We start from the raw sequence: 12063 nt of genomic DNA, 5'->3' as shown, positions 1-12063 counted from the left end.
ACTTCGAACTAGAAAAGTTTGGCCGAGTCGGAGCCGATATTCTGCTCCGAACCCCATGGGTAAGAATGTGAGGCGAGATGGACTACATACATCGAATGTTATGGTGAGTACATAACTTCTTGTTTTAGTACTTACTTTCTTCACTTGCTTAGAGAAAAACAGCTGTTGTTCTCACTTTCCTTACTTATGTAGAGGAAAATAGTTTTTTTTTATTCAGGCATGTCCAAGGGTCAGCTCCCAGTGTTCTCTCCTGTCTATCTGATGAATCTGGGCATCTTGGGGCAATGTAGAAATTGCCTCGTGTACACAGACAACCCTCTCCTATCACCCAACACTACAACCTGTGAGAGATGCACTTATCTAGCCAAACTGGAGGTAAAGCTCTCTCCAATCAAGACTGAACTTGACAGTCAAGAGGAGAAGGTAAACACTTGCACCACACCACACTCATCACATAGTCTCACTAAATCTACACCACCAAAATCCACACATAGAAACACAAAAACATTCACGGAGGCTCTCAATAATAATCTGCTCAAGCAACAGAGACCTCCAAAGCAGAAATGCAAGCAACCTCCACCCCCCAACACAACCCAAATGACACATAGCCCGCAGACTCAGTGTGCCACTCGACCACAGCCAATAAGGCAAAACAATGTACGCAACACACTAGTCATAGGCGACTCTATAGTCAGGCACACTGATGTCCCACTCACCAGGTTAAACAAGGAGAAGGTTACTGTCAGCTGCCTGTCGGGTGCCAGGATCCGCCACATAACCCACGCACTCAGGTCATTCCACAACAAGTACAAATATGACTCTGTCATTGTCCATGTTGGTGTGAACGACCTGAGACGTACCTCCCTGGACTACATGGAGAGACATGGAAGAGCTCTCTGATCTTGTAGCCCAGGCAGGTATGACCCTACTAGCCCTGAGTAGCATTCTGCCATCACCCAGAATGATGCCGCAGTACAAGGACAAAATGATTAACTTCAACAATTGGCTAAGTTTCTGGTGCCATTCTAAAGGGATTCAGTATCTCTATGCCTGGGATGACATGGTCGACAGACCACGATGCTTTGCCAGAGATGGCCTGCACCTGTCACCCCTGGGATTCCGGATACTGGCGAAGGTTCTTGCCGCCCCTATAGTGCCTTTTTTAGGCAAGGTTCAAATGACAAATTCACCACCATAACAGGAAACAGGCAAGCAAAAACTAAGGGTGATGCTACTCAGTGCTAGAAGTCTAAATCTCAAAATGCACTCACTCGAGGCACTCCTTAAAATGGAGAACATCGATATCTGTGCAGTGACTGAGACCTGGTTCAAGGCTCCAGAGAGCACCCCTGCACTACCAGGCTATAACTCATACCACACTTTTCAGCCATGTAACCTGGACCGGAACACCAAAGGCGTGGAGGTGTGTCCATATTCATTAAGGATATCCACACCTCCAGGCTAGTTGCTCAGCCTAATGCAGCCGAGGTTATCCAAGTTCAGCTAACTCTGGGCAAAACTGCAATCCAAATTGTAGCTTGCTACAGATCACCCACCATGCCCCAGGATTCCCATTCCTCTTTTCTTGATGTACTGGAAAATATTAGGGCTCAACCAAACACCCTAATAATGGGCGATTTCAACTACCCCACCATTAACTGGGAAAACTACTCATGTACCAACTCCTTAGCTAAACGCTTTCTGGAATTCATAAACTCCAGTGCCCTGGATCAACTTATCCACACCCCCACCAGAGGTAGCAATATCATAGATCTAGTCATTACCAGTATGAGTGACCGGTGTTCCACACCTGAAGTCAATGCCTCATTGGTCCGATCCGACCATAAGCTAATTACCTTAGATATCCACATCCTGCCTCCACCCCCCATTAAGGAAACCATGGTAAAAAATTTCTCCAAAGCCAACTTCATGCTTCTTAAGACAGAAGTGGTGAACTTCATGACACCCATGCAGAAGGACAATACAGTTACGACTACTGAATCCTTCACAATTGCACTTTATAAGCACTTACATGAGTGCATGGATTGTGCTATCCCAAACAGAACCAAGACGCTATCCTCCAAAAAAAGGAAGCCAATCTGGTGGTCCCCTGCCATAAACAAACTGTACAACAGAAGGAAGAAACTCTTGCAAAAGAGAGTAAAATCCCAGGAGTGGAGGACCTCCCTGGTCAGCCTCAGTAAGAAGCTGCGATCCCTGATAAAATCCTCCAAAACTAGTTTCGAAAACAAAATCACCACCGATTCTAAAGACAACCACAAAGCATTCTATAGCTATGTCAAGAATCTCAATGGCAACACTCAGATCTTCCCTGAGTTACAGCACAATGGCACTAAATATACAGACCCAACTGATATTGCCAACATCCTGGCAGATAGGTTCAGTGCTAACTTTTCCCCCTCTCACACCCTAAAGAGCCCATCTCTATACCGGAAGAATGCAAAGTTCCTGTAATCACGGCTGCACAGGTAAAAAACACTCTCCAAAGCCAGGAACACAGCATCCATGGGACCAGACAACATCCCAGGCTGCATTCTACACAAACTACAGAACGAACTGGCACCCCACCTAAGTACCATGTTCAATCATAGCCTCACCTCAGGCTTTGTGCCTGCTGAATGGCGCACAGCAACAGTTATCCCACTCCACGACGGGGGAACCACCACGGACCCTGGGAACTACCGCCCCATTAGCCTGATGAGCCTGGTCTGCAAGGCCGTGGAACGTATCATCATGGAACTTATAAACAAAGACATTGGTAATCTCCAAACTCTGTATCCCACCCAGTTCGGGTTTGTAAAAGGCAGATCATGTCTTCTAAACCTGATAGACTTCTTTGAAGCAGTCACCAAAACCGTAGACAAGGGTAAGGTGGTTCACACAGCCTATCTAGATCTTGCCAAGGCTTTCGACACCATCCCCCACTCTGGAATTATAGATAAACTCATTAAACTAGGTATAAATCCCTATGTCACAAGATGGGTTGCCAACTGGCTCACTGACAAAACCCACACTGTGAAAGTAGCAGACTCCAAATCCGACTTCAGACCAATGACACGTGGAGTACCGCAGGGTTCAGTCCTGGGTCCTCTCCTGTTTGGTATCTACTTCCCTGAAGTACAGCCTAACACAGAAGGTCTTTGGCTAACGAAGTTCGCAGATGACTGCAAACTAGGAGCCATAATTGAAACTCCTAACGATGTGGACATCCTACAAAAGGGCCTCACTGAGACAGATGCCTGGTGTCAAAGCCATGCCCTCAAGCTCAATGCCAAAAAGTGCATTGTCATCCCCTTTGGTAAAAACTCTGTACCCATTAACTACAACATAGGCGGTAGTATACTTAACACCGAAAGTGTGATGAGACCTTGGGACACAGCTGGACAGTAGTCTCTCCTTTGATAATCACATCACCACAGTAGTCAGGAAATCCTTCTACAAGACGCACCTCATCACAAAAGGTTTCTCATCCAGAAAGAGAGGTCAATGTTCCCCTCTACTCATCACTCATTAGACCCATTATAGAGTACAACGCCCCTTTTGGTATGTACCTCACAAGACATCTACAACTGGAAAGGCCACAGAAATACCTCACAGAGGATTACTGGCCTCAAACAGATGCCCTACGCAGACCGTCTCAAAAAACTCCAGCTTTACACCGTCTCTTATCGCCTAATCAGAGGTGATCTCTGCCTAAACCCAGAGCTGTTGGACATGCTCCACTTAAAGAAGCCCCAATCCCTCCAAGCTACATGCTCTAGGTACCTAATCCTTGTCACCACAATAAACAGAACATGGCGGAGGGATAGATTCCTGTCCCAGAGACTTCCCATACTCTAGAATAAACTACCTATCTATATCAAACAAAGCTCCTCATTAGCACTCTTCAAGAAAAATCTTGATGATTGGATGGGAAATAGGAAAGTCACCCCGGGGATCACCTCTGTGGCTTTGCTCGACAGTGGCACAGGAAAATAATTTTCTTGGGTGGCAAAAGGCAGGGTACCTTTTTGGCTGGGCTTGTATAGGCCCCAGGGCCGATAGCCTAGTATCTACCTATGAGCTTACTATGTCAGATGTTTGCCTTATTTATCAAAAGGCCCATTCTGATAGAGCAGTGGCTGCTTCTGGATCTTTCCATGAGATGGTATATTCCAGAATAATCCTGAAAGCGGCTTCCTGGTCATCAGTGCATACGTTGAGCACTACAGAGTAGATGCCTTTTCCATGTCCAGGGCTAGCTTCACAAGGTCAGTCATTTCTGGCCACTTAGCTCTTACTTCTCAGCAGTCCACCCTTTTGTACCCTTAAGCTTTGTAAATTACCCAATTCTTTGGAATACTGCAAAAGCGACTTCAGTCAGGACATAGTACAGCTGTGTAAGATCTTACTAAGACAGTGGATGTCTTACTGATAACTGTTGCAGTATTCCTTCCAACCTACCTTTCCCCTACTGTGCTGCCCTTTCTGGCAGTCTTCTGGACAAAGGGAGACCTTTATTTTCCTGCCCCCCCCCCCAACTGATGACTACTTCCCAAATGTCTTAATGCTGCTGGCATGTACCCCTACGCTCACAGGCTGAGGTCTTACATTGGACGTATGGCTTATGGAAAGTTTAGGTTTTAGTACACTGGACGGACGTCATTGGTGATAACGTATCTTTTGGAATAATGCAACAGTGGTCACTGGGATGTCTACTGCTATGTTAAGTTCTTTCAATATTGCACCTTCTCATGTAGCCCTCGTTACTTGTGTTTGAGATCGATATTTTAAAGGTTACTCCTATTGAAAAAAGTGAATAAAACCATGTTTTTAGTGATCTCTTATTTTAGCTTTTCTCGAGCACCCTGCACCAATTTTTAGTGATTTAATTTGCTGTAGCCCAAAATGACCTGAAGGGGAGTTGCCATGATGACATGCTTTTGCTTTGTAGTCATGGCTTCTTTATTTTGCAGTAGGCATAATATTCCCATAAAAGTAAATTACATTTTCTATGGCACTGTCTTTTAATTCATATTCAGTACTGTGAATATTTGTTTTAAGTATCAAGAGGGCCAGTTTATCTCTTAAAATAACTTTTTGATATTTTTGATATTTGCTGGTAAACAATAAGCAATTTGTTGTGGTTTTGAATGATTGGCTTGAAAGAAAAGTTAATATAGTTACTTTTAAGTCCTGATGTTTTTATTTTTTTATATCTCTGTATATACTGTTGGACAGCCCTTGTTTCAGGTATATATTACACAAAAAAGACAATAACGTAGCACATTTAGGCTATAAAATAACATTATATAAAGCATTTGCAGCTAGAAACACGCAGTAATTTGCATACGTTTCTTAAACTCAGTCTTTGAATAATCCTAACTAAACATGTTACCAGGGTGTGAATTTCTCCACCCCATTTTTGTATGTAGTAACTGTTTGGACTATATCCAGCTTTGTGTTCAGAGTTCTTGACCCTCTCCTGGGCAGAAAAATGTTCTAAAGCTTTTCACAGTCCAACCATCCTTTTACAGAGTTCTGCTCAAGCTCCTGAAAATTGGATTGCCAGGAAGGCACCCTTAGCTTTGTGTAGCTCGCCAGTTGTATTGGAAGTAGGACCCATATAGCTTTGGCTACTGCAACAGTGATCTATTAGAACATTTACAGTTATGGCAAGTTTTACTTGTGCAACTCTACTTTCTGCTTGTTTGGGCCACAGTGGAGGCTGTGGGAGTTAGGATAAGAAAACAGCCTTGAGTTTACCAAGAATGAGGCCACCAGTTTAGTTGCTCAGTGCATTCCATTCAAGGGAATAGTTAAGCTCAGTCTCTAGTCTACCATATTAACAGTCTGGTAGCAGACCATAGCCTGAGGGTGTACTTTAGTTCTTTTGATGGGGGGGGGGGCGCTCCACTTGACTGCATAATTAACAGATTATCCAAGTGGGAGACAGATTGTTGAGAGAAATGCAGATTCCAAGGAATGTATCAAAAAGAAGAGGTGGAAGCAAAAGTTGAAAACAATGACTTTTTCTTCTTATGAAGTCCTCAAGTAGGGTACTGGTGCAGTTTGCCTGCTATATCAAGTTTGACAAAATCTTGAGGCTTCTGCTTGACCATCTGACTGCCAGAATTCTGTACAGTGGAAAATGAGATTATTCATTGTCCATACTTGAGATCATGTAAGAGTGTCACCATTCATTTTAAGTCATTCTAGTCCGAACTGAAGGATGCTTTCTCAGTGGAATTACCTAAAATAAAGAATAAAAATAAACACAAAGGAACCAAGTCCAAAATCCACTCTAAAGTAGTTTTATTGAAGCGCTTTTCATTTCCCGAATAGAAACTTCATCACTTATGTATTCTATTGAAGTTTTTTTTTGGAAATGAAAAGCTTTTCAATAAAACTACGTTAGAGTGGATTTTGGACTTAGCCTAGTATGAACCTATGAACCTATCTGCCCTAGGGCATTTATAAGCCTAGCCAGAATGTGTTTGGATTTTGCTATGCCCTTTTTCGAGGTTAGTGTACTGTGCCTCTGTCTAACAGTGACACAGAAGTGATACCCGGGGTAAACCTACGATCTCCCATCCACTCATCAAGATTCCTCTTGAAGAGAGTCAATGAGGGACTCTGCCTAACCTGGACTGGGATTTTATTCCAGAGTGAAGGGAGCCTCTGGGTTATGAATCTGTCCCTCCAGCATGTCCTATTTATTTCAGTGCTGAGGTTCAAGTCTCTCGAGCACGTAGCTCGATGGGATTTGGATTTTCTGAGGTGCAGCATGTCCATTAATTCCGGGTTGGACATGGCTTTATACGTCAGGCACAGATCGCCTCTGAACAGGCGGTATGCCACTGAGTAGAGCTGGAGTTTCTTTAACCGGGCAGCATATGGCATCTGTTTGAGCCCTTTGATCCTCTTGGTGAGGTACTTTTGGGGTCTTTCCAGTTGCTGCAGGTGTCTGGTAAGGTACATCCCAAAAGGGGCATTGTACTCAATTATGGGCCTGATGAGGGATGAGTAGAGAGGCACAATGACCTCCCCTGATCTAGATGTGAATCCCTTCATGATTAGGTGGGCTATATAAAATGTTTTTCTAACCACTTTGGCCACGTGGTTGTCAAATGAGAGATTGCTATCAACTTGGGTCCCCAGGTCCCTAATTACTTCTGTACTTAATGGATTACCACCTATGTGGTAATTTGTGGGCACTTTGTTTTTGCCAAAGGGGATGACTATACACTTTTTGGCATTTAGCTTGAGGCCATGGCTCTGGCACCAGTTGTCTGTTTCTATGAGGCCCTTTTGGAGAATGCTTGTGTTGGCTGGAGAGTCGATTATGGCGCCCAATTTGCAGTCATCTGCGAACTTGGTCAGCCACAGTCCTTCCGTGTTGGCCTGTACCTCCGAGAAATATATACCGAACAAGAGAGGTCCCAGGACTGAGCCTTGTGGGACACCACTTGGTTCCTTTTTGTTTATTTTATAGTTTGTGTGGATTTTCAACCGTTTCTAAAATAGAGTATATGGCAGCTATAGAAACAAATGTCCTTTTTTAAGCATTTTTATTGAATCATCACTTGTGACATAGGGAAATTTATATTTATATAAGTAATCAAACTGTTTTAACAAGTTGACGTTTATAAACATCATACAGTGGATACAAAAAGTGTACACACCCCTGTTAAAATGCCAGGTTTTTATGATATAAAAAAGACACCACAATAAATCATTTCAAAACTTTTCCCACCTTTAATGTGATCTATAACCTGTACAGTTCAATTGAAAAACAAATCTGTTAGGGGAAAACATAAAAAACGTACAATAAGCTGGTTGCATAAGTGTGCACACCCTTAAAGTAATACTTTATCCTACCATACAAATTATATCCTTGAATTTCTGAGTCCCTTATTTTCTTTGCCAGTAGTTGTAAATATAATGCAAATAACAAAGGTAAAGGGGACACACCCCTGCTTTGTTCCTCTTCTCAAGCAGAAATTATCAGAGAGGACCCCACCCAGATTAATTTTTGCCTCTGATCCCTCGTATATCCTCCTAATCAACCTTATAATTTTTCAGGAAATGCAAATGCTTCTATTGCCCTTCTCATCAAGTCCCCAGCTTACTCTGTTAAATGCTTTCTTTACATCAACACCCAGTAGCAACAGTGGCATTTTCTTACATTCTGCTTCTCTCTGGATCATAGATGTTATGTTAGTGTTGTCAAATGTTTGCCTTCTCTCAACAAAACCACATTGATCCATATCTATCAATTTTGGCCATTACTTTTGCCATTCTTTTAGCTATTACAGACATGAACACTTTATAATCATGGTTTAGTATTGAAATGTGCCTGTATGAAGCTGAATCTGATAGATTTTTACCCTCCAAGTATTACAGCTACCACTGCTTTCTTCCGGGATGTTGGTACTTATCCTCCTCTTAAAATACTGTTAAACAAAACCTGCCAGATATTTATCAGTTTTTTCCCTCCTAGCTTCCAAACATCAACAGGAATACCGTCTGTTCTTGCAGGATTTTCCTGTCGATTGGTCATACGTCACAATTTTTATCTTGTCTGCTCCTATCCTGTTAGTAATTAAGTCTCATGTACCTCTAACCTTGGCATATTTAATCCTTCCATAAACACTTCCATTTGTATCTTTTCTTGATTTGCATATTTCTCTGCTTTATATAGACTTTCATAGAATTTTCAAAATATTTCTAATACCTCTACAAGATTTCTTGTTACCTTCCTTTGTTATAGGCTTGGTGACAGCCCTTTCTACTTTCTTTTGCCTCAGTTGTTGTGCTAAGAGTTTTGTGCTGTTATCAAAAAAAAAAGAAAAAAAAGGTTGCTTAAGAGCAGTCTTTCTAAACCCATGTAAATTGTCAAGTTAGTCCCATATTTTGTGCTGATCATTCTGCAGTTGAGCCTCTTGTTCTGTGAGATTCCCCCTATTCTGCAGTACTGTAACATTTGTCAGTCCCTCTAAATTTATTATTTTTACTACTTAACCATAGCTCCCTTTCTTTTTTATTTTCACTATTTTTAAACTCGCTCCCTAATATTATCCCACTCCCTAACTATATTTTCAGAAGTAATTTCTGTCCTCTTGAATAGCTCCTGAATAATCTCCACTACCCATTCCTTAAATCCCTTTCTTTTCAGCAGATAGTCGTTTTTATTTTGGTTATTGGCACATGATCTGAAATAGTTTTTGGGTGTATATCAAGACCTTCAGTTAAATCCACATGTTCCTGTGAAGTGTAAGTTCTGTTTAGTCTAGCCCAGTGTTTATTTCTTGGGGTATAATATGTAAATTCACTCTCTCTGAACTCCTATTACTGAATTGACATCTTTCATGCCAAGTATTTGTATAAGTTTTTTCCAAAATCTACCCTTCTTTGTTATACTTTCCCTTTTGCCCCCCCGGAACATCTTCACTGCTGCAAATTAAATTCCAGTCCTCACCTCTACATAATATTCCTTGCTGAAAACTGATTATTTCTCCCAGAAGTTTAAGCGCCATTACAGCAGTTCTAGGTGGAATATAAATACATGCCAGTGTAATCCTCCTCTGTTGCCAGTAGCCTCTTAGCGCTACAAATCTGCCATTATTATATGTTATCCTTTTCTATCACTATTGGAGCTCCTCTTGCAATTAATAGAAGTACTCTTATTTCATTTGTCCCAGATATTCCACTGAATAACCATTCTGAAAATCTTTCTTTAATTCATATGTTCAGTTCTTTCCAAGTGCGTCTCCTGTGACATGGCTATTTGCACTCTACATTTTTAATATAGTTCACTATTCTTTCTTTTTTGTATTTATCTGTGATACCATTGACATTTAAAGACATCACAGAAAGCATCATTGTATTAAAAAGTTATTATTCCCACCTTTTATGTATAATACCTTTTTTGTTAAATGTCTAATTCCAACTTTTGTGTTACATGCATACACGGTTTGGCAAGTTGAAGTTTTATATAGTTGTTTCTTGTCATATCCATTTGAACCTGTGTCACATCTTACAAAACGTGTTGTTTTATTGAAAGCCCTCAAAAAAATGCCCCCCTAAAACCTATTAATGTAATACTAACACAAAACTATGTACAGCTTCAGATATTGCAGTTGTATCTTCCCAATAGGAACAGATGTACCAAATTGACAGCCACACTAGACTTGAGTTAACCTAAAAGAAAGGTTATCCTTGCTAAGTAACATGGTGCAGCCTGTATTTGTAAGTGCTAACTGGTTTTGTCTTATCTTTATAGCTCTGTCAGCTGATAGAACCCCTGGATGCTTTCCGAGAACATTATCTCGTAGTCAGTTTCTCTTCTCTCCACTAGACTGCAACCAATTTCTCTTTATCAGATTGTGCCCATGGAGAGACGAGAACCAGACAGTCAGTTTCTCTTTATCAGATTGTTTCCATGGAGACATAAGGGCCAGATACAGAATTTCTACTAAGCTTACACTCATTTGCTAGAAAAAAGCCTCATAGTGTTAAATATTTTTCATTTGCTTCCTTTCTCTCAAAACTTGTTAGTAAGTCAAGCTAAAGTCCTTAATCCAGTCATTCCCTCATGCAAGAATGTGAAAAAAACACTTTTTTTTCTTTTGTCATGCTGTTATAACCAGGGTTTTTTTTTACATTGTAGTGTCTACATTTTTTAAAACTGAACAAGAAGCAAGACGACAGAGAAGAAAGAAAGAATGGGGAAAAAAAACAGCATCACCTGTTTACAATCCCCATTACACTTAAAAGAAATAACTGAGAAAACTTTTATTTATAGCATGCAAAGAAAACCATTAACCACAAAAATAGTATTAAAAATGCTTTGTTTACCTACCGTTAATTTTCTCTCCTCCCTTCCCCACAACAAAGTATTTTTGCGAACACTAATGACATGAAGTTGACTGCAGCATTAATTTCGATCGCCATGTGTCTACTGTGGTAAGGAAGTCAATGTAGCATATTTGATTAGTAAAGGCATTACCTTGAGAGCAAGAATGGTTATACTCGCCACTAATCTGGAGTATAATTGAGTATACCCCCCTTTTTCAGCACGTACCGTACAAAGCACCTGCAGCAATTGGAGAGACATCAGAGGTTTCTAACAAAGAAGATCAAGGGCATCCAGCAGGACGTGCCTCTCACAGACCCACTAAAGACTGTCACTATACTGTGCATCATTTAGACTTCGTAGGGGAGACTTATGCCTGGCATACAGAACAATCTCAGACCCAGACCTAATGAACTTGGTGTATATCTGTAACTCAAACTGGACTAGGGCACCCATTCCAGGGACCTAAATATGGCCTGCAGCTTAAATAGTGCGTGCTGGAGGGGCAAATTTATTTCCCAGCAACTGCCGCGTCTTTGGAATGGACTACCAATTCATGTGAAACAGAGCACCTCTATGACACTGTTCAAGAGGAACCTGGAGGAGTGGATGGGGCACTGCAAATTCTTATTGGGGATGCTGCCCACAACCCTCTTGGACATCGGCAGTCATTACTAAATGCAATCTTAAGTGTTCACTAGCATTTGTATAGTATTACTTTGGGATGAAACAACTAGGCTTGAAATGACCTCTGTGTCAGTAGCCTAGTAATCCCCTATGAGCCTATGAAGTAGGGCATATACTTGAGTCCCCCCACAAGTCCAACAAATACTGAGAGTCCAGTATTTCCAGATTTTCTTGTTTTGTCGTATTTCACAAATATAATTATTACATTGTAGTCCCACATTAAGTTACTGGTTTTATTGCTGTTGATCTCCATCTCCCGGATCCGGTCTCTGGTTCATTTCTAACCTGCTCTTGATTCTTCTAATCAGCTCTCTTGCTCCCTTCCTTCTCTCCAACATTTACCTTTGAAACATTGGGAAAGGTGTCACAGGTACAGTCTCTCTGGTCTTTATTACCAGAAGAACAAAAAGCAGAATCACCTTCTGTTTCACAGCTCACTTTTTGTTGGACAAACTTTTGTATTTCTTCCTTAGCATGTAGCTTATCAAAAAATTTTTTTTTATATTTTTTTGTCCTAC

The 12063-nt window shown here is 41.2% G+C and overlaps 1 protein-coding gene across 7 annotated transcripts in view; it reads left to right on the top strand.

The window, feature by feature from the left end:
• Nucleotides 1-12063, top strand: part of LLGL2 (LLGL scribble cell polarity complex component 2) — a 2451001-nt gene that overhangs the window by 774774 nt on the left and 1664164 nt on the right. The gene's annotated exons all lie outside the window — the stretch shown is intronic.

This window comes from Protopterus annectens, chromosome 10.part0 (assembly GCF_019279795.1).
Source record: "Protopterus annectens isolate FY-2018-M chromosome 10.part0, PAN1.0, whole genome shotgun sequence".
Taxonomy (NCBI): Eukaryota; Metazoa; Chordata; order Ceratodontiformes; family Protopteridae; genus Protopterus; species Protopterus annectens.
Note: the sequence above shows the minus strand (reverse complement) of the source record. Positions and strands in the feature narration are given on the sequence as shown.